A 23835-nucleotide genomic window follows, 5' to 3' on the forward strand; every position below is an offset into this window, starting at 1 on the left:
CAAGGCAAACCCCCTACCACTGTGCTATCTCTCTGGCCCCCTGTCACTTTTTAATCAGTAAAGAAAATTACCAAATGTCTGTGTGGTAGGCAAAATAGCATCCCTTCCTCCAAATGCTCCTGTCTTCATCTCTAATACTGAAAACATAGCCAAGAGGTAAGAATTAAGTGAAAGATAGCATTGTGTTTGTCGTCTAATTTTAAGATAGATTGTCCTGGATTACGAAAATAGGCCAGCAAATATCACAGACATTCAGAAACATGGAGCAGAAAGTGTAGAACCAGAGTGAGAGTGATGAATGTGAACTCAACAGGCTATTAGAGGAAGAGGCCATGAGATAAGGAATGTGATCTCCTCTAGAAGCTATAAAAGGCAAGAAGATTTCCCTTATAGCCTCCAGAAAAGAAGACAGTGAGTGCTTTTGTCACCTTTGTTTTAGCCCACTGAGACCCAATCTGGAATCTCAATCTCTGGAATTTATTAAAAACAAAATCTTTTATAAACATTTGTGATTTGGGAAGGGGTGTTTGGGCCATGCCCAGCTGTTCCCAGGGTTTTTTCTGGCTCTTGACTCATTCCTGGCAATACTTTGTAGGACCATAACCACTGCCAGAGATCAAACTAGGATAGGCCACATGCAACCCTTTCACTATCTCTCTGATCCAAATTTCTCATCTTTTGCATGGCTAAGAAAACTGTGGTACATATATACAATGAAATACTATGCAGCTGTCAGGATAAATGAAGTCATGAAATTTTTCTATACATGATGGACATGGAAACTATTATGCTGAGTGAAATTAATCAGAAGGAGAGAGATGGACACAGAATAGTCTCACTCATCTATGGGATTTAAGAAAAATAAAAGACATCATTGCAATAATACTCAGAGACAATAGAGATGAGGGCGGAAGGACGGGCCCACGGTATGAAGCTTGTCACAAAGAGTGGTGAGTTCAGTTAGAGAAATAACTACACTGACAACTATCATGACAATGGTAGTGAGTGAGATAAATAAAATGCCTGTCTCCATCCCCCAGCATCCCCCAAGCCAGGAACGATTTCTGAGTGCATAGCCAGGAGTAACCCCTGAGTGTCACTGGGTGTAATCTGGTATATATATATATATATATATATATATATATATATATATATATATATATATATATATGTATGTATGTATAATATAACCATATATATGAATATATAAAATAAAAATTAAGTTTATGAAGCTAAAAGGCTCATTAGTCAAACTTTCATATTTTGCAGCTTAGATGAAGTAAGTGGTGTCAAGTCAATCTCTGACTTCACTGGAATCAGAACCAACATCTGTGCCCCCCTCTCAATTCTTAGTTTGTCCACCTTGCCCCATCACTAGGATTCTGTAGGTGGGGAAAGGAGATAACTGATATCCTACGCTGAATTAAAGACTGGATACTGACTGTCTTTGAAAAACAAGTTTAGGTTATGATACCTAGATTCCTCTAACTTTGACCTTTTTGTTTGCCATCTTCCTCAAATTTCCCTAAGAATTTAAAATGCCAACTTGACTTTCAAGTGTAAACATTGACATGGTCACATTTGTACTAGGGAGGGCTACACTGAGTTTTAAAGTGTCAGCCTTGGTCACCTTCTAATCTGTTTTCATTTCCACTTGAAAGAAAAATAAGTGGCCCAAGTCCCGCCTCTTCAGAAAGACCACAATATTACTCTTTGCTTCCTACCATTCTAGTCAAGGCACCAGGGAGCTGACCAGCTATTGATAAACCCAAGGTATGTGCTGAAGTGGATAGAAACAGATGGCTTTTTCTTTTTTCTTTCTTTCTTTCTTTCTTTTTTTTTTTTTTTTTGGACCACACCCAGTGATGCTCAGGGCTGACTCTTGGCTATGTGCTCAGAAATATCTCCTGGCAGGCTTGGGGGACCATATGGGATGCTGGAATTCAAACCCGGGTTCATCCTGGGTCAGCCACATGCAAGGCAAAGGCCCTACCTCTGTGCTATCACTCCAGTCCCAGAGGGCTTTTTCTTTAGGGAAGTGATGCAGCATTAAAGTTCTTACTGGGCACTTATTTGGCTAAATATGAAGCATCATTGATCTTGTTTGTTCTAGATCCCATTTTCATCTTCCTCTGTTTCTCAAGAGGAGAGACATTGTAAAACACATTTGGGGGGATCCCAGGGGAAAAATAATATACTGTTGCTATATAGCATAGACAAATCATCCCCCAAATGTGGTGTAAATGGCAAGAACTCAAAGAAGAGTATATATAGTGTGTTCCTATGTATAGGAAGATTGCCAATAAATAAAACTAGTGTGAGTACTAATAATCAGAAAAGCAGTTTATGGGAAATCAATTGAGTGAGTGGAGGGCTATCAAGAAAGAAGAGATGGATGTGAGGGCGATCTGGCTGCAATATCTGTCACCCCATTGATCGTCAGGGTTAATTCGGCTGATCTGGCTGGCTAGGCGGGTGTCTCCTTCCTCCCTCACCGCTCCATGTGTGTTCCTCCCGAAGCTGTGCACTCGGTCGAAGAGGACGGCCTTCCCCGAATAGAGACAGACCATTCTTCGGTGGAGGGTATACGAGTAGCTGCGCTCCCCTGCTAGAACCTCCAAACAAGCAAGGCTTGTTGAGGGTTATCAAGAAAGAAGAGATATGGAGAGCCTTCTGGAACACTCAGAGCTGTTTTGATCTAAGTGGTAGCTACAAAGGTGAATATAAATGTGTATAATCCGTAGTTAGGATTTGCAGAGTTTATGTATAGTATTCTTCATTTTAATTAGAATCTTGCTTTCCACGTGAAACATGATTTCATAATAGTTCTATGAATGAAAATATTTCTATTTCAAATGTCTAGTGTAGAACTTGGAAATCCATAAAATGAAAAAGTTGGAAGCCATTTTACACTTCATGAGGTTGAAAGCATGTATTTAATTCTATTTATTTTGGGAGGGGTGGTTTGGGTCACCCAATGGTGCTCAGGAATTACTCCTCATTCTATGCTCAGGGAATCACTCCCTGCAGGGCTCAGCAAAGAACCAAGCACCTTACTACTATACTATCTCTAAGGCCCCGGAAAGCATTTCTTTCAAGTCATGATTAACTACACTGCATTCTCAACTTAAATGTTCTTTCTAATTATCAATAAAAAAGGACATATATATCAGGGCTGGAGAGATATTACAAGGTTTCAAACACTTGTCAAATCAACTCTGATTTGACCCTGAGCCATACAGTTCTCCAAGCATCAGCAGGAGTGATCTCTGTGCACAAAGCTAGAAGTGAACTCTCAGCAATCACTGGACATAGCCTCCCTCCAACAACCACAATAAAGTCCATATAGAGAGAGATAGAGAGAGGGGTGATAGAATCCATTTTTTCCAAAAGGGACTTTTTCCGTTTTCAGAAAAGCAAAAATGAGACTTTTGGCAGTCTAGGAAAAAGGCACTGCCTCCCCAATGGTCTTTTCATGGTCACTTTGGTTCAATATGAAGGCCTAAGGGTATAGTGCTACTCAACCCCTACAGTGACCCCAGAGCTTCCAGGGCTACCACCAGTAATGTTTGGGGACCATGTGGTGTCAGGAATTAAACCATGGTGAACCACACGCAAGGTATGCACCTTAATTCCTATACTATCTTATCTCTACAGTCCCAAGAATAAGACATTTTAAGAGAACAGCCTTATTTTAGTTCTTCCATAGTCTTATTAATACAAAGTGAGACTTCTTTTGCAGTGTTCTCCATGCTACACAAACTTTAGATCTTGCATTTTTTTTTATCTAAAATGAAACCAAAAAGCATATTCTATGAAAGTGAAACAAAAGAGGTTTCAGAGGGTGGCTACAGCATGCCCCTTTTTTTTTAGTTTCCTTATTGCTTCTAAAATATGCCTCTAGTCATATTGAAAGATATAAAAACACAATATTTTAATTTTTAAAGACGAAAGAATTATTTTTGAGAGCATGTGTTTTTCATAGCATACTTGATACCAATGATTCTAAGGTTCCTATTAAACAGAAAAACAAATTACAAGACTGGAAACCACAAAGATGAAAGGGGGGAGGTCTCCATAAGTGAAGGGATCATAACCAATAGTCAAGTGATGACAAAATCCTGTGGCATATTGACAGCATTGTTAAAGCTCCTAATTATATATAATGATAGCTAGTTGATGGAAGGCGGGGGTCCCAGAGCCCATGGATGCCTGAGTGTTGACCAAAAAGGGAAAAAGAAATAAGAGAGCCTTTTCCTCCAAAGAATAGCTAAATTAGACTGAACTAGCTGAAATCCACTTGCTCTCGGGGTGAACAAACTTCTATTCTAATCAAGTACAGGGATAAACCCAGCCTGTGCTTGTAGCCACACAAGCTGGGCTACTTTATCAGTCTGTGGGGAATAAATTTAGCACCCCAACAGTAGCTCAGGATCCAAATTCCAGAGACACCAGTTCAGGTCAGGACTCTTGTCTCTAAACAGGTGGAACTTTGCTTGTCAAAGGCAATTTAAAAGTGGTATTGAGTATCTGTGGTAGCTCAGCAAATTCCCTGTTTCTTAGAGAAATAGAGCATTTACCAGGAAATTGAGAGCTGAGGAAACTAGGTCTCATGGAAGGGGGTGAATGTTTTAGGGGTTCTAAACTTTTAACAGAGAAATTTAAGCATAGTGCAACATGGGTAAACAAAGATTATTAAAGTCAGTTGGATACCCACATTAATATGCCAAACATCACATTTAGTCATTGTATGGCTGTCTGTCTTTCTAGGTAAAAATTGTAGATGCTAGAATTTATCACTTGGCAAAGTAAATTCTAGAGCCAATGGAGAGAACTTGAGAAGACTCTGTTCTTTGGCTGAATAAAAATGTCCTGTCCTTCTGAGAAATAACAGAACACTAAGAAGAAAGAGATCCAGATCCTTATTCAGCATCTTCCAGTAGCTCCCACCATGAATGTGATCGTCTATAAAATTTAATCCAAGAGAAAAAAATCCTCAACTCTTTTCAAGAGTTCAGTATTCCTTTGTGGAGGAAATATTCAATAGCTCAAATACTGATCGTGTACTGCCTCCAGGAATCATACAAAACTATTGTTGAGATTTTGTTTTGCTAATATTAAATTTTCAGAGCTGTTAAAATACTGTTTGCTACTTTTAATTATGATAGCATCAGTTTACACAACTAAGTTAAAGAGGTATGATTTCAGATCTTCTTAAAGTAAAAATGATGTAGAAAAAGAAAGCCGTGCTATGTTGCTATGTTTTTTAGGAGGAGTGAATATGTTTCTAATTAAGAATAAAATGATAGTTATCTATATCAAATGATTTTTTGTATCTAAATTGAACAAATTCTATTACAGAAACGTCATTTTAGCTTTTACCTCTGAACCATGAAGCTTGATATTGAAATTTTGAGGGAGATAACTCAAAAGATTGAAGCAGAGCTTTGCACACAGGAGATCCAGGTCTCAGCCACCGCACAACATTAATCCCCAACCAACCTCAAAGGAGAGACCCCAAACATCCAGCCAGGAATAGCAATGTGGACTTGTGGTCATGGCCTTCCAAACTAGAAAAATACAATAAAATAAAGTCCTTAATGAACAACTAAAAGGTCTACTTCATCAGTGGCCCATTTTCACCACTTAACCACTGATCTCTACAGACGTCTAACCAACCAAAGCTCCAGGTATGCCAGTATTTGGGCTGACACCACCAGAACTTCTTTGGAGTGAATGTGGGCACCCCCCCCCCCCACACACACACATCAATCTTCTCATACTTCTGAAAGCCTGGAAGCTAAATTCATGCTTTACAAATGCTGCCATTATCAGCCACAGAGCTTTGAATTCCTGAACCACATATTTGCCTATAATTGTTCAACTGTTGTCCCAGTAGAAACACACCAATTTAGATGTCAACATGGAATCTAAAACATTTTTTTCAAAAACAAACAAATAACAAAGAGATCAACTCGTAACAGATAATAGTAAACCTGATAATGACTTAATGACCTCATTGCAAGATACAACAATTTTCACAATTATTTTAAATATATTTTTAAATAATTTTTATCACTTACAAGCAATATAAAACAAGTAAACAAGCAATATAAAATATATTATTTGTGCTTGCCATCAAGGGGCAGGCTTGAGAGTGGGTGGGAATTGGAGGACAATGGTGGAGGAAATTTTACATTGATGGTGAGACTGATGTTGAAACAGGAGCCACAGAAGAGGGATACAGAGACCCAGAGAGGTGAGTCCTCTATAAAAAGCATCAGCCTTGGAGAAATGAGAGAGGTTAGAGAAACTATAAGTTAAAGGCAGGAAAGCTAAGGTGTGGCATGTACCCAGTGATGCCAGGGTAGGAGAAGAGTTGGAAACTCTAGTTTGACTATATGTTGTTATTCTTACTCAAACAATCTGCACCAAAATTTATATCCCAAACTAAGGGGGATTAGGAGTTTAGGAGAAACTTTAGAACAGCATTGTTTTAAGAATGATTTAGAACAACTTACTGAGTTCATGTCTTTATAAAAAAAAAAAAAACAGGAGGGAGAATTTTGAGTCATTTGCAATTATACTGGAAAAATTCATTTTAAATGACAAGGGCTCATAAGCCTTTTTTTCTCAAAACACAGCAGTTTCCAAGGTTTACAATTTTGTGGGTCTCTAATGGCGAAGACCCTACCAGGCAAATCCAACTTTGCCAGTGTTCTCGTTTAGAATGTTCTTGGAATTTGGTTGAGGTTAGAGATCTTTCCATAACGTAAGTCTACACCTTAGCTGTTTTCCAATGTCTGAATATCACTGTTAATGTAACTGCTTCTCTTCTATTTTGCTGTGGCCTTTCTCAGCTTCCCACAATTGGGATAGGATTTCAGATCCACAGGAATGGAAATAATAACCAATCGCTCACTTTCCTCTTCTGTGGTTTATGTTTGTGTTTTTGCTCCTGCTTCCTTGAACTTCCTCCAGGCCCCTCCTCCCTCACCACTTACCCCTTCAAGCAGTGCTCTATCCCACATCTTTACTAAAAGTAAAGTTGTAGGAAGAAGAACAGAGACAGACTATAATAAAGATTTATGGTCAAGGACTGATGATCCACCGAGCACAGAACTTGGAGTTGCAACGCTAGGGTTGGTACTGACCTCCTCTTCCCCAAGCCCCACACAAAAATTTTCCATGGCTGTCTAGAGTCCATATAAGGTACAAAGCCTTTCAACTTAGAAACCAGATTATAGCCCACCATCTGACTGTAGCCCAATCGGGCTACTACCATTGCTTCTACTTAAAAAATTGCCCTAACTGTTCATTCCTATTCTCTGTGCTGTGCTCAAGTGCTTAGCTTCACTTGACATCAGTGCTGGCCACATTCAAGACGTCCTGCCTATATGGGAGCCTGCCAATAATTTACCAGCCTCAGGAGTCAGTTCACTTCTCAGTTAAAACTAGGCTATAGAAGGCTGGAGAAAGAGTATAAAGGTTAAGCCTTGCAAGCTGTTGATCCTGGTTCATTTCCCATATATGTATCCCTAAGTACCGCCAGGAATGAGGCCTTATCACAGAACCAGGAATAATCCTCTGAATGTATCATAAATGAAAGAAGAAGAAAAAAGAGCAACAAAGCCTTAGGCTGTTTTAAGTGAGTTGATCTTTCTTTGTAAGTTAACCTAAAAGATCTTTTAGTCATGAGTCTTGGTATCATGGCTTAGAGTGAATGTCTGTTCTGCAGTGGAAAGGGTGTGGTCAAAGTAGAGCTGCTATTGTGATTCTGGGTACCCCAGCAAGTAGGCAATCCCCAAGTATATACCAACCACATGGATGAACCTCTCCACACATCACAACATTGGCAGCAATAACAAAGAGAAAAGGAATCATAAAAACACAATTTTAAGGGGCCAGAGAGATAGCATGGAGGTAAGGCATTTGCCTTGCATGCAGAAGGACAGTGGTTTGAATCCCGGCATTCCACATGGCCCCCTGAGCCTGCCAGGAGCGATTTCTGAGCACAAAGCCAGAAGTAACCCCTGAACTGAATGCCTCCGGGTGTGACTCAAAAACAAACAAAAAACAAACAAAAAAAACCCACAATTTTAAGAGAGAGATCCTAAAGTTGGAAAAAAAAAAAAAGTACCAAAATCATCTTAAAGTTGAAAGAGAGAAATCAAATCCACATGCAGAAAGTATGTCGGGTTTTATTTTCTTTTAGAGTGGGGGCGTTTGTTTGGGGACTATATCCAGAAATGCTCAGCACTTACATCTGACTCTGCACTTAGGGATCACTCCTCGCAGGCTCAGGGGACATATGAGGAGTCAGGGATCAAGTTTGGGTCTGCAGTATACAAGGCAAGAGCCCTAAATATTGTATAATTGCTCTGGCCCTCAGAAAGAATGTGGGGCAAAATAAAGAGTAAACCCACCAGAAATATAATAGAAGGGAGCCAAGTGACTCAGGAAGCTACAGATGGTCCATGTATCTGTGTCCCCCCATCTTTGTTTGAGAGAGCCTCCTCACTGAGGGGCCCAAGCATTCCCATCTACCTCTGTTAGAGAAAGAGGCTAGAATATCGGGCCCGGAGAGATAGCACAGTGGTGTTTGCCTTGCAAGCAGCCGATCCAGGACCAAAGGTGGTTGGTTCAAATCCCGGTGTCCCATATGGTCCCCCGTGCCTGCCGGGAGCTGTTTCTGAGCAGACAGCCAGGAGTAACCCCTGAGCACCGCCGGGTGTGGCCCAAAAAAAAAAAAAAAAAAAAGAATGTCACAATATCACCACAATCTCTCCTTTGCATGGATTCCACACTTACTACGGATCACCTGACTACATTTGGATTCCTGAGTAGTTTTTTTTATTTAATGAAACATAGATCTTATATCTCATTAAAAGTGTGATGGTCCTGAGCCTAGGCCTAGTTCTCATTCTCTAGTGAGCCCATTCTGCATAAACCAGGGGTCTCAAACTCAATTTACCTGGGGGTCGCAGGAGGCAAAGTCGGGGTGAGGCAGGGCCGCATAAGGGATTTCGCTTACTGAATATTCGCAATAAAAAATCACATTAGTAAGAAAAAAATCGCATTAAACATTTGCATACCCCGAACGGAGCTGCTCGGGATATGCAAATATTTAATGCAATTTTTTTTCTTACTAATGTGATTTTTATTGCAATTATTCGGTAAGCGAATAATCGCAAATACTGTGCTATTTGAAGGACGGCCGTGGGCTGCGAGTTTGAGACCCTGGGCATAAACTGACTGCCGAGAACAACCTTGGGCACATTGACCAAAAGGAGTTTGTGAACCTCACAAGCAGAGAGTCAGAGCAGGAATATGGTGACTATGGGAGGTGACCCCACTAAGAGTCTAGTGTGGAGGCCCTGGGGCATCATCCTATTGTCCCTATAACTGCCACACAAACTCCCCTTGCACCAGTCAGGGTTGGTAATGGATGAGGACCCATGGCACTTACTCTAAAGACAGAACTAAATGGTAAAGAAGCTGATAATGAAGAACTGAAAACACAAAAATGCCACACCAAATTTTCATTACATAATAAATGCTCCCATCTCTAAGAGATTGGAAAGTCAAGGAAAAAAGATATATAGCCCAAAAGGGTGACTTATGAATGTTATGAGCTAAATGTTGTCCTCACCTCACAAATCCATACATTAAAATCTTAACATTCAGTATTATATTAGCTTTTTGACATTAGGTAATTAAATAGGTATCATTAAATTAGTCCATTGGAATGTATCCTGTTTCTTGGAATCTCAGAGGAGGAGATTTGGAAACAGAGGAGTATAAAGAGACTTAGGAGAAAAATAGCCATTGTGCCAAGGAGAGAGACTCAGAAGGATCCCTCCAAAATATGAATCTTGAACGTCTGACTGTGAGAAAGTTTCTGTCATTTCTACCATCCCATCTACCTATAGTGTTTGTTAGAGGAATCCTAGCAAGCTGTCCTTATGCAAGCTGGGAGGAGGAGTTTCTTTAAAAGATAGAACTCAAAATGTTTTTAGTGGGCATGGTCCATAGTCTCAAGCTATGAAAGATCATGGGGACACCAGCCCACGAAGCAGAAAGCTGGCAATCTTGGAAGGAGAGGGTGCTCCAAGCCCCTGTCCTGACAAAGCCATGTCTTCTGTATCCATCATCCAGAATAACCATTTTGCTGATGGCACTGTTCACCACCCCTCTACAATTCCCTTAGATGACATCAATCTGACCAAACTTCAAGTACACTGGTTTTGGGGCTGAATCACCTGGGCTTTTTGGAGCAAGTATGGACACTGACACCCTCCCCCTGTATCTTTCTTCTTTCAGAAGGCCTGGAAGAAGAGTGCATGACCCTAAAAGTTATAGTATCAGTAATAGTGCTTTGAATTCCTGGACAACTTCATTTGTTTGTTGCTGTCCTCCTATAGGAACACCCCAATTGAACAGAAGGGACAGTTAATAACAAGAGCTTACTTAACCTTCTGCCATTGTAGTAATGACTTCATTAGATATACAATAATTTTCACAAATGTGCTTGCTACTGTACTTTTTTTCTTCCTTTTTTAAACCTCTTCTCTTCCTTTTTCTTTTATATTTTTCTTTCCTTTTTTTTTCAATAATTTTGCTTGCACTTATCTGGAAACAAATGAATTATAGTCAACTATGTCAACTCTGTGATGCATTTTTTAAATACAATTTTTAAAAAGAGATAGAACTCAAGAGGGTCCCTGTCACTGCTGTATTTCTGAAAGAATTAGACAAGGACTGACCCTGAAGGCAAACAGGAACAAGCCTGCTTGTCCTTTCTTCCTCTTCCTACACCCAAGTTCACTCGGGTGCTCCCTATTGGTGAGTATAATCAAGCTCCAATCAGCTCTGGTTAAAAGAAGTTCATAGGGTTCCAGCTCATGCATTGAAGAGGAAGGATTGTTTGGAACTAAAGCAGTGCATTGTGTTGTCTATAAAAGTATTTATTTATGGTCTCCTCCCTTTGAGAACACCAACAGATTAGGAATTTGGTTGGTTTTTTTTTTCACTACCATACTATCATTGTCTAGAATTGTCTCTAACAAACCAAAAATTAAAAAAATAAATAAATAATAAAAAAGAAGAAATTCATGTCAAAAAATTTTAGTATTTCCAAAATAAAAGATGAAAATCAAAACTCATTTTTAAATACTCTGCAAGGTTCGTCATTAACACATATCACCTCACAGTGCTACTTCATTTTTTTCCCTGAAGTACAATTTTCCTTAGTGTCAACTATCTGGGACAGATTTCTCAGGATTTCACCATTAATCTTGTCTTCATACCTTATTCTCTTACTATCAACCCTCCTCCACTTAGAGCCAGGGAGTTCTTTACAGTCTCTCTCTCTCTCTCTCTCTCTCTCTCTCTCTCTCTCTCTCTCTCTCTCTCTCTCTCTCTCTCTCTCTGTGTGTGTGTGTGTGTGTGTGTGTGTGTATATATATATATATATACAGAGAGAGAGAGAGAGAGAGTAATAATACATTGAGTAGGGCACTTTCCTTGCATGTGGCTTACCCAGGTTCAATCCCCAGAATTCTCTGAGCCCTACCTGAGTGATCCCTGAGTAAGCCCTAATCATTTCCAGGTGTGGCACAAAAAAAATAATAAAATATATGTTTATGCTTATGCAATGCAGTTCCTTAAAACTCTTCACAGCGCCCCTTCACAACCTGAATCTTGGTCTCCTGAGTTACCACTTCCTCACTGAGAAAGCTTGCTACAGTTCCAGGAAAGTACTTATAGTTCACAGAGAGAGCTCTGGTTTTCATCAGGTTGTTACCTCTTCTCAGGATATATTTTTTCATCTGATTCTGTGTTAAGTGATTCCTCATGGTTCAAATCAAATGCACTTTCTCCAGAAAACCTTCTTTGGCCTCCCCAGGTACAAATCAACTCATACAAGTCAGAAGTTTACTATAGTGCCTGTCATGGCAACTCTAAATAGGTATAGATTTTTATTACTCCCATTTTACTTCTGTTTTCAAGAAGTATATATACATATGTATATACATATACTATATATATACAGATTACTTCTCTATTTTATTAGATTTCTATTCCTATAACTTCTCTCCAGTGCCTGTTTTTTTATAGCAGTCTTTCATCTGAAAGACTGAAATACAAGAAATTTTTTTAGCCAAACACCTAGTACACAAATAGTCATTGAAGTTATAAAGAAAGGAAGAAGGAAGGGAGGAAGGAAGTGTTGGAAGAATGGAGGAGATAAGAAGTGGAGAAAAAGAGAAGAAAGGAGAAGAAATGAAAAAGTAAAGGAGAAAGGAGAGAAGAGAATGAGGGGAGGATAGGGCAGAATAGAGGAGAAGAGGGAAGAGAAGAAAGAAATAAAAGATGGATGATGGATGGATGGATGGATAAATGGATGGATGGATGGATGGATGGATGGATGGATGGATGGATGGATGGATGGATGGATGGATGGATAAGAGATAGATGGATAGATAGATAGATAGATAGATAGATAGATAGATAGATAGATAGATAGATAGATAGATAGATAGATGACTCTACCTTAAATGAGCCCAGCATGATTTGAGAAGTGGGTAGGAATAAAGGAGAACAATGCCCTTAATGAATGCTCTTAAATAGGACTTTCAAATGAGATTAAAAGTAAAGGGCTCTGCACCCTCTCTAAATAAACAGAATTTTATCACTGCAGGTAAAATATCACTACAAATATTTCTTTAAAGCAGTGATAACTTTGGATGAGTCATTTTACTTTCCTCTTTAATATCTTGGCATTATTTGATTTACTTATGTAGGCATGAGATTTTTCTTTTATAAAGTAATCCTAAAAATATATATGGTACAGAGTTCATTCTAAGGGGTAGAAAGATAAATTATTCTTACTCTTCTTTGTTCATTTTGTGGTTTAAAAAAAATTCCTGCTCCCATCTCCTCATCCCCAAATCTTTCTTTAAATAAATCCAAAACTGTATGTCCTAAATATTATTGGTTAGGTAGTGGACTCTAGAGTCTACTTGTCCACTTTTAAAATCGGTCCATATAAATCATGAATTGTGGTTCCTTAAGCAAGTTACTTAACCTCTCAAAATCCTCAGTGTCCTCATAAATAAAACATTTCCCCCTTTCTATGGTATTGTTATGGTAAGTGTTTGGCATAAGGTAAGGTAGTTATTATAATTCAAAATATATGTTGAATTTTGAATACATGTGTTGAACCTTCTGTTCTCTCTCTCTTTTCTTTTTTTCCCTAAGCACATAGTGCATTTTTCACAGGCTTCCTCTGGAATTTGGTTGTGGTTTTACTTTATCTTCATGAAGACATTGAAATCTCTTAGACCGGAAGCATATTGACTGCCAACTAACTAGGGAGTGATTCTTCCTCTCTGAAAGGCCAAAAAGAGACTATAATGTGGGAATAAAAGGAAGATGTTCACTTCTTTTCTTAAAAAAAAAAAAATAATAATAAAGAATTTTCTAGTCACTGATGCTGTTTTGAATACAAGCAGGATAATGTATCACCGTGATTATAAAAAAGTATATCTTTCCTTTTGCATTGAACATAAAAGACATGTGTCTACAAATTCTTCTATCTAGCTTTTCATATTTCCTAAGTTCTCTATAATGAGCATGTCTTGTTTTTCAATTAAAAAATGTTTTAAAACACAATATAGTAGGTGTTTCCATGATTCTCATGGCTACAGGATGAGTCAATCTCATTAATGTTAAAATTTTGTCATGTAGATAAAGCATGAGTCTCAGAACTAAAAAATTTTAAAGCCTTATCGAAGCACCAAGATTCACTTGCTGTGTAATCTTCATGATTCAATTAATATCTCTGTGTCTTAGGTTCCTTGCATAGATGGTTACTCGGGGACATTGAAAACATGATTGGCTGAGGAAAGGAGAGGAGAGTACAGTTGCTAGGACATTTGCCTTACACATGGAAGCCAACATTCGATCCCCAGTACCCCCATGGTCCCTTAAACCTACCAGAGTGATCCCTGAGGATAGGTCTAGGAATAAGCCCTGGGCATTGCAGGGTATTAGGCCCCCACCCCCCCAAAAAAAAAGAAAGACAATTTTTTAAAATGTGATACTTTAATGTTTTCTTTTTTCACTAAAGACAGGTTGAAAATTGGCTCCGAAGCTTAATACCTAAACAAAAAATATTTTCATTTGTTTTTATAGTTTAAAAAAAAGGTAAATCCTTTAAATGTATGATAAACATTAGAGTTTCCATAAACCCAAATCCCAGAATTTGTGATACATTTTGGCGGACAGAGTAATACACTCCATGGTCTGACATGTACTGGAAATATATGTATGCTAGCATACATAAAATGCTTAATGCGTTTGAAATTTTGTCATTCAAAAGGCTTTGAAAAAATATAAAGGGGGAGAGTATTCTGAAAAGGTTTTAACATAAGCTTGTCAATGCACATAGAGATGATTAGCATGTTTAGTGAACCTTGTGAAATTATAATAAGTTTGTAGTTGCATATGAAACTCTAAATGCATAGTAACTGTTAATGCCATAATGATTTAGCTATTTTGTTCTATTCTGTCACCTGCCACAAAATATGTCCTTTTTTCCCTTTTTTTTTTTTCCTCCTCCCTTTGTATACCAGTTACAGGTTACAACCATTGCATCCTGAAAACAACAACAAAAACCTATTTGCATTTTTTAACAGTTGTCTAACAGCCTAAAGCCTTGCCTTTGTAATTTGACTTCTGAGATGTTGGCAATCAAAGCATGTACTTGTGACAATGACAAAGAAGTGTCAATAAACATGCAAGAGGGGAAAAGATGAGAGAGAAAGAAATTCAGAAACAGGGCCCGGAGAGATAGCACAGTGGTGTTTGCCTTGCAAGCAGCTGATCCAGGACGTAAGGTGGTTGGTTCGAATCCTGGTGTCCCATATGGTCCCCCGTGCCTGCCAGGAGCTATTTCTGAGCAGACAGCCAGGAGTAACCCCTGAGCACCACCGGGTGTGGCCCAAAAACAAAAACAAAAACAAAAACAAAAAAAAAATTTAGAAATATTTCTTGGCTTCCTTTATTCATTCACTAAATATGTAATAAGGGGGAAAAATGCCCGCCACTTCTTAGGCCTATGCATGCCCATGGGCCTGACATCTCTCTTCTTCAGAATCATAGCCCAGTTACTCTTGAATTCTGCAATGCAATGAAGAGTGACTCATGAGTTAATTCAAGTCTGCTTCTGTGACTTAACAACTGAGTTAAGAATCACTTAGAACTTGGGATAGCCATCATATGGGCCATATAGAAACTAAATTGAAGTCAGGACATGTGGATTGCTCATAAGAAAGGAATGACCTTAACACCAAGGAGAGAGACCATAAATGTAACATAGGGGAGGAAACTACTGGAACACCACATTTCAAAGTCATTCCTCTATAAAATACAGAAAATAATAGAATCTCAGTTCTAGGGATGTGAATGATTTTGTTAGTGATTTAATCATATATAAATTGGTCTTATTTAAGAGTGTGTAGGGAGCTCTACTCCAGTGAGTGATGCAGGGGTCTAGATTTCTTTCTATCTTGTGGTTCTATCATTCATTTTTCTCATTATTTTCTTAAAGCTAATTCATCATCACTTTGTCTGCATTTTTACCCAAAGGAAAGAGGAAATAAACAGCAACGCACTTCCTTTTTTAGGACATGACCCAGAAGTTACTAATAACCTAGCCATATCTTAATCACTTATTCACAGTTAACTGCTACAGAGACTTAAGAATGTGCTCATTGGGGGCCAGAGAGATAGCATGGAGGTAGTGTGTTTGCCTTGCATGCACAAGGACAGTGGTTTGAATCTCGGCATCCCAAATGGTCCACTGAGTCTGCCAGGAATGATTTCTGAGCGTAGAGCCAGGAATATCCCCTGAGCACTGCTGGGTATGACTCAAAAATAAGAAGAAAAAAAAAAGTGCTCATTGACTAGTCATATACTCTTCTAAAAAATCAGTTATTATGAAAAAGTATGCATTGGAAGACAGTCTGGCAGAGATTAAGAAATGGAACTGTTGGGGCCCGGAGAGATAGCACAGCAGTGTTTGCCTTGCAAGCAGCCGATCCAGGACCAAAGGTGGTTGGTTCGAATCCCGGTGTCTCATATGGTCCCTCGTGCCTGCCAGGAGCTATTTCTGAGCAGACAGCCAGGAGTAACCCCTGAGCACCGCTGGGTGTGGCCCAAAAACCAAAAAAAAAAAAAAGAAAAGAAAAGAAATGGTACTGTTGTAACTAAAATCAAATTGTATTCATAAGTCACAGAGAATCAAAAAGCAGAAGTTGCTTTCTACAAATAACAAGAGCTTTTCCCCCAAAGCCATTTCAAAGATATAGAGATTTGGGTATGATTTTATTTTGCCTTGGAATTTAGCAAAAGGAGTTGGCAGAAGCTAAAGGTAAAAGTGGAATTGAGCATCAATCGTGTCAAACATTAATTGTGTCAAAACCAATACCACATACCTCCAGTACTGCTCCAGCCCCCCCAAAGCCAAAGTTGGTGGAGAAGTAAGAGGAAGTTGTTGAGTAATTGCCTTGTAGGGAATGTAATTTTCTGTAGGGAGAAATTCCTTAAGAGAGAAAGGATGTGTTCCTTCTTTAAAAAAAAAAGGGGGGGGGCTTTCTTTGCTCCATTTAGGATTTCTTGCTCCTTTATCAAAAAGTAGGTGATTGTATGTCTGGGGAACATTCTCTGAGTATTCAAGCCTATTCCACTGATCTGAGGGCCTGTCTTTATTCCAATACCATGCTGTTTTGATAACTATTGCTTTGTAGTACAGTTTAAAGTTGGGGAAAGTAATTTCTCCCATATTCTTTTTCCCAATGATTGCTTTAGCTATTGTAGGGTGTTTATTGTTCCAAATGAATGTTGGCACAACTGGCTAGCCACTTGCAAAAAATTGAACTTAGACCCCCAGCTAACATCATGTACGAAGGTTAAATTCAAATGGATGAAAGACCTCGATATCAGACCCAAAAACATAAGATATATAGAACAGTACGTAGGTAAAACACTTCAGGACATTGAGACTAAAGGCATCTTCAAAGAGGAAACTGCACTCTCCAAGCAAGTGAAAGCAGAGATTAACAGATGGGAATATATTAAACTGAGAAGCTTCTGCACCTCAAAAGAAATAGCACCCAGAATACAAGAGCCCCCCACTGAGTGGGAGAAACTATTCACCCAATACCCATCAGACAAGGGGCTAATCTCCAAAATATACAAGGCACTGACAGAACTTTACAAGAAAAAACACCTAATCCCATCAAGAAATGGGGAGAAGAAATGGACAGACACTTTGACAAAGAAGAAATACAAATGGCCAAAAGACACATGAAAAAATTCTCCACATCACTAGTCATCAGGGAGATGCAAATCAAAACAACTATGAGGTACCACCTCACACCACAGAGATTGGCACACATCACAAAGAATGAGAACAAGCAGTGTTGGCGGGGATGTGGAGAGAAAGGAACTCTTATCCACTGCTGGTGGGAATGCCGTCTAGTTCAACCTTTATGGAAAGCAATATGGAGATTCCTCCAAAAACTGGAAATCGAGCTCCCATATGACCCAGCTATACCACTCCTAGGAATATACCCTAGGAACACAAAAATACAATACAAAGATCCCTTCCTTACACCTATATTCATTGCAGCACTATTTACCATAGCAAGACTCTGGGAACAGCCAAGATACACTTCAACAGATGAATGGCTAAAGAAACTGTGGTATATATACACAATGGAATATTATGCAGCCATCAGAAGAGATGAAGTCATAAAATTTTCCTCTACATGGATGTACAGGGAATCTATTATGCTGAGTGAAATAAGTCAGAGAGAGAGAGAAAGATGCAGAATGGTCTCACTCATCTATGGGTTTTAAGAAAAATGAAAGACATTCTTGCAATAATAACTTTCAGACACAAAAGAGAAAAGAGCTGGAAGTTACAGCTCACCTCATAAGGCTCACCACAAACAGGTATGAGTTTAGTTAGAGAAATAACTACGTTTTGAACTATCCTAATAATGAGAATGTACGAGGGAAATAGAAAGCCTATCTAGAGTACAGGCGGGGGTTGGGTGGAGAGGAGGGAGATTTGGAAAATTGGTGATGGGAATGTTGCACTGGTGATGGGTGGTGTTCTTTACATGACTGAAACCCAAACACAATCATGTATGTAATAAAGTTGTTTAAATTAAAAAAAAAAATAGTAGTTTGGGGCCTTTTGGTAGGCATGCCAAGAGGAGGAATTGCTGTGTCTTATGGAAGCTCAGTTCTTCATATAAAGCTTTATGCTACATAAACAAAAAAAAAAGGTTATCAGGCTCAAGAAAATCACTCCTAAAATATGGTGCAATTTCTCATTCAAAGACAATTCTGTGCCCCAGATAAAATGGCAAAAGGCCTTGGTTTTGACAGGAACTTGGGAATTTCCTGGGTATATTAGCTTCCTGATAGTCCCATAACAATTAGCATCCATAGTGGTTTAACAGTGAAAACTTATTTAGACACAGTTCTGGAGATCAGAAGTCTCTCATTCAACTAAACACAAGGTGTTGACATAATTGTGATCTTTCTGGAGGCTCTTGGGGAAAAAAATAACCATTTCTTGCCTTTCCAGGTTCTAGAGACTAGCTGTATTTGTTTAGATTGTGGTCTCTTCCATCTACAAAGCCAGTTATGCCATCTCTCTGGCCTCTGCTCTGACATTCTTGCCTCCATTTCTCCTTTAAGAACATGTGATTACCATGTTCTTAAAGCCTCCAAAAACTGTCAGGCAGTCTTCCCATGATAAGACACTTAGCTAGTCACATCTGAAAAGTTCCTTTGTTGTGGAAAGCAACATAGTCACAGGTTTGTGGGACATATTTTGAGAACTTAAGAGGAACATAATTTTGTGTAACATATCAGTATGTGAGACTTTCAGGACCATTTCCATTGAAACAGATGGCAAGTGTTATCACCAGAAGACATTGGGTTGTATCTTGTCATGTTTTGAAATCAATTAACTGACATCTAGTGACTAGAGCAAAGGGTAGTGTTAAATATTCTCCAATATGTAGTACCATCTCTCAGAACAAAGAATTACCCATTCCAAAATGTCCTAAGTACCAAGATTAGGAAATTCAGCATTAGGGGTACAGATAAAAGTCAAGAAAGGTGGAATTGATAGTTTTCTCTCTGTTGACCGAAGCAAGGGTTTAGCAAAGAGGTAATAGTATTGATAGGGACAAAGGGGAACAGGCAAGGCAAAATTAGGATATGGCTTTAAGTGAAAGGATCACCAATGTGAAAGGTCACAAGGGTGGGAACTGGAGTGATGCCTGATGAACTGAATGACCTAGCCAGTCTCTAGAAGATATTCATGTTAGCATCTTTTCCCTTTCATACACACCTTTTAACAGCCTTCATTCTTGGAACATAATAAAGAAATGTTTAGACACCTATCTTCGTTAAAAAGATATGAAAGGGGCTTTTGCCTTTCTCTGAAGTCCCCTTTCTTAGGAGACCCCTCCCATAATCTGGGAGCCTCCCTGTCTTACTTCCTTTCCTTTCTGTTTCCCTTTACTGAATTTGTCATTTACTCTCCTGTCCCCTGCTTTCAATTATGACAGAACTCAAATGTCCGTGCTTGCTACAATAGTGTGAAGCCTGGGTTTCTGTTCTTGGTCAAGGACAAATAGCTGGATTCCCTGTGATCTGAGTGGCCCTCAAAAAGGCTATTGACACTATTTGCCCTGAACTGAAGAGCTTTCTAAGAGGTGAGTGAACTGGACCAGCACAAGCAAATTGCCAGGAGCAGGGCCAAAAGAAGCTTAAGAAAATGCACAAAGGAAGTAGAAACTCTAGGTTTCTTTTTTTTTTTTTTTTTTTTTTTTTTGGTTTTTGAGCCACACCCGGCATGCTCAGAGGTTACTCCTGGCTGTCTGCTCAGAAATAGCTCCTGGCAGACATGGGGGACCATATGGGACACCGGGATTCGAACCAACCACCTTTGGTCCTGGATCGTCTGCTTGCAAGGCAAACACCACTGTGCTATATCTCCGGGCCCGAAACTCTAGGTTTCGATGGATATTTGAACCCTCATGTTTATAGCACCATTATTCACAAGATCCAAAATATAGACAACCAAAATGTCCATTGACAGATGACTGGATAAAGAAGCTAAAGTATGAATATTTAATGGAATACTACTCTGCCATTTAAAAAAATGCTATCTTGTGTTTTGGGAAACAAATTGAATCAACCCTGAGGTTAGGATGAAATAAATAAAGAAAAGACTATTGCTAGCTGGTTTCACTAATATGCAAAATATAAATAACTATAGAAAATGAATTGGCAAGTAACAGCAAGGCTCTTCTGAACTCAATGAAAACTATGGTGGTTACTAGAAGGGAATTAGAGAGTATAATAGAAGGAATTGGTAAGGGATTATTTTTGGTGGTGGGAAAGCACTAGAACTTAGATAGGTAAAGGGACTTTTATACTCAAATAAAGTTAAACTTCTAAATATTCGGTGATATTGTAAACTAATGATTAGCCTTTTAATTACAAAGAAAGGAGACTTCACTAGAATAAAATCTTCCTGTGCTATAAAAAAATAGCATGAACACTGAGTGGAAATAAAAAAAAATATCAAACCTAAGCACCAAATCCAAAGTCAATGACAACAGAATCCAGTTAACCCAATCTACAACACACAAAGGGGACCTGTTACACTAGCAGTTCGGGGGGCAAGAGGGGGTGGTATGTGATGCATACTGGGAACAGGGGTGGAGGGAGGACAACACAGGTGGTGGGAATGGCCCTAATTTACTGCCACTATGTACCTTAAATATAACTATGCAAGACTTGTAATTCACATTGGTCGCAATAAAAATTATTTTTTAAAAATATATTAATTAAAAAAACAATATGTAGAACAATAGCTATCTCATTTTTATAAAATGAGGTAGGAATAAACTTTTAAGTGTACTTGTTTGTTTGTTTGTTTGTTTGTTTTGTTTTGTTTTTTGGACCACATCTGGTGGCACTCAGTGGTTAGTCCTGGCTCTGTGCTAGAAATCGCTCCTGGCAGGCTCGGTGAACCATATGGGATGCTGGGGATTGAACCCAGGTCTGTCCCTGGTTGTCTGCATGCAAGGAAAACGCCCTATCACTGTGCCACTACACTGGCCCTTAGGTGCACTTTTTAAAAGTCTTTAGAAGGTAAATGAGACATTAAAAAACAATGATTAGCTAATAGAATGAACTAGAGGTAAAGAGAAGGAACTAGACTAATGGAGTTGGAGATTTGTTATTAAAGTCCTGCCTTTTAAGCTTGAAATGTTAGATATTTTGGAATACCTATTCCAAAACCCACTTAAATTTCTGGTTCTTAGCTAAACACAAAATAGACCTGTTATACTAGTAGTCCAGGGAGCTAGGGGTGGAGGTTTGGGATGCATGCAAGGAACTATGCTGGAGGGAGTCAACACTGGTGGTGGGAATGGCCCTAATTCACTGTCACTAAACACCTGAAATAAAACTGTGAAAGATTGTAATTTACAACGACCTCAATAAAAATATTTTAAAAAATAAAAAATGATTTTAAAAAAGTTTCTGGCTCTTGTTTTTGGTTGTTGTCATTTTTTCTATTTTGGGGTGCTTGGAGGCCACACCCAGTGGTACTAAGAACTTATTCTTGGCTCTGTGCTCAGGAAATCACTTCTGGAGGGCTCAGAGAAAGCAATATGGGGTATAGAGCAAGCACCTTACCTGTAGTGTATGTGTGTGTCTATGTAATTATATATATTATACATATAGCTATATCCACCTCCAACAACATGTTTTAAATTCTACCTTGTAAGAAATAGAAACTCAGAACTTGAATCATATAATTCCTTTTTTTACCATATAGAATACATTATTACATTTCCTAAATTTTTTTAATTATTCATTACAGAAACACCATAATTAAAGTCATGGTACACATTATTTTAGCATTTGCTGTAGTTTCTACTTTTTTTTTTTTTTTTTTTTTTTTGGTTTTTGGGCCACACCCATTTGAAGCTCAGAGGTTACTCCTGGCTATGCGCTCAGAAATCGCCCCTGGCTTGGGGGACCATATGGGACACCAGGGATCGAACGCAGTCCGTCCTACGCTAGCGCTTGCAAGGCAGACACCTTATCTCTAGCGCCACCTTCCCGGCCCCGCAGACAAATATTCTAAAGACAGTTTTAAAGGTCTGATTGTGACACATTGAGACCCAATTACAACACTTAAATGATACCAAATGGAATTAGAGATGTGCACAGGAATGAACAGTACTGAAAATGGTAAGAAGCAAAACACATACATCAAGTTTTCACTCTGGCTTAATCTGATCCCTTTTCACAAATACATAAATGTATGGACACACACATACACACACACACACACACACACACACACACGCACCACCTCCAGCACCACCACCACCACCACCATGAAGCATATAAACAATCTGTCCTAAATAGTATAAACAGTTGTCTGAAGGAAATTATTTGAAAAGCTGCTGCAAAGTTCCCCTTAACCCACTCCAAAATATGTTTTCCATTCATAAAGCTGCTGTATTGCTAGATAGCTTATCCCAAATAGTTGGCATAAAAAAAAAAAAAAAAAAAAAAAAAACAACTTCCAGGGGCCAGAGTGATAACATAGCGGGTAGGGCATTTGCCTTGCATGTATCCAACCTGGGTTTGATCCCTGGTATCCCATGTAGTACATCGAACCTGCCAGGATTAATTTCTGAGCACAGAGGCAAGAGTAACCCCTGACCACCAGTGGGTGTGGCCCCGAAAACATGAAAGAGCAGCTTCTTCAAACTTTCTCTCTAGATGCAAAGAATTCTAAAAGAAGTTGCCCTGAATGCTCACTACCTACTGTATGCTATTTCCCACATCTAGGGATATGTATGTGAGAGAGAGAGAGAGAGAGAGAGAGAGAGAGAGAGAGAGAGAGAGAGAGAGAGAGAGAGAGAGAGAGAGAGAAAGAGAGAGAGAGAAAGAGAGAGAGAGAGAGAGAGAGAGAGAGAGAGAGAGAGAGAGAGAGAGAGAGAGAGAGGAGAATCTAGTGCAGTGCTTCAAAACTCTCCTCTGGAGCTATGCATCAGAAGTGAAGGAACAGTCTTAGCAATCAAGCAGGTCTGGTTTGACTTGTCTCTGGATCTTAGAACAGGTTATTCTGTCTCTGGCTTAGTTGTTCTTAAGAGGCACATCCTCTTGAAATATTGGGAGGGTAAATAGTGCCATACACATGATTTCTCCATCAGAATACAGGACAGGCTTTCTGCAAATAGTAGCCACATCACTGTGATGGTTAGGCCACAAGTCCAGTACCCCAGGAGAGAAATCACAAGGTACTAAAGGCAGTACTCTGATCTTCCAGTGTTGTGCTAAGGGCCTGGACATTTCCTGGAATCCCATTCCTGGACCAGAGCTTCCCACATATCTGGGGTAGCAGTAGGTTATTTAAAACAGTATGACACAGCTCCTTTCTCGGTTCCTTGTACAATTAATTCCATTTAGAATTCTTGTTAAATGCATGAAGTCTAGGAGCAACAAAGAGCCCTTCCTTCTTAGTAAGTGAAAAATATGGGGAAGTCCCTGTAGTTATGTTTTATTTCATTTTTATTAGAACCATTGTGATGTGCAAAGTTCTTTATAGTTGGATTTTAGTCATACAATGTATTGGGTCCCACCACCATTGTTGACCTCCCTCCACCAATGTTCCAGAATACATTCCATGCCCCCAGCCTGGTGGTATAA

The sequence above is a fragment of the Suncus etruscus genome, chromosome 15 (assembly GCF_024139225.1).
Source record: "Suncus etruscus isolate mSunEtr1 chromosome 15, mSunEtr1.pri.cur, whole genome shotgun sequence".
NCBI classification, from domain to species: domain Eukaryota; kingdom Metazoa; phylum Chordata; class Mammalia; order Eulipotyphla; family Soricidae; genus Suncus; species Suncus etruscus.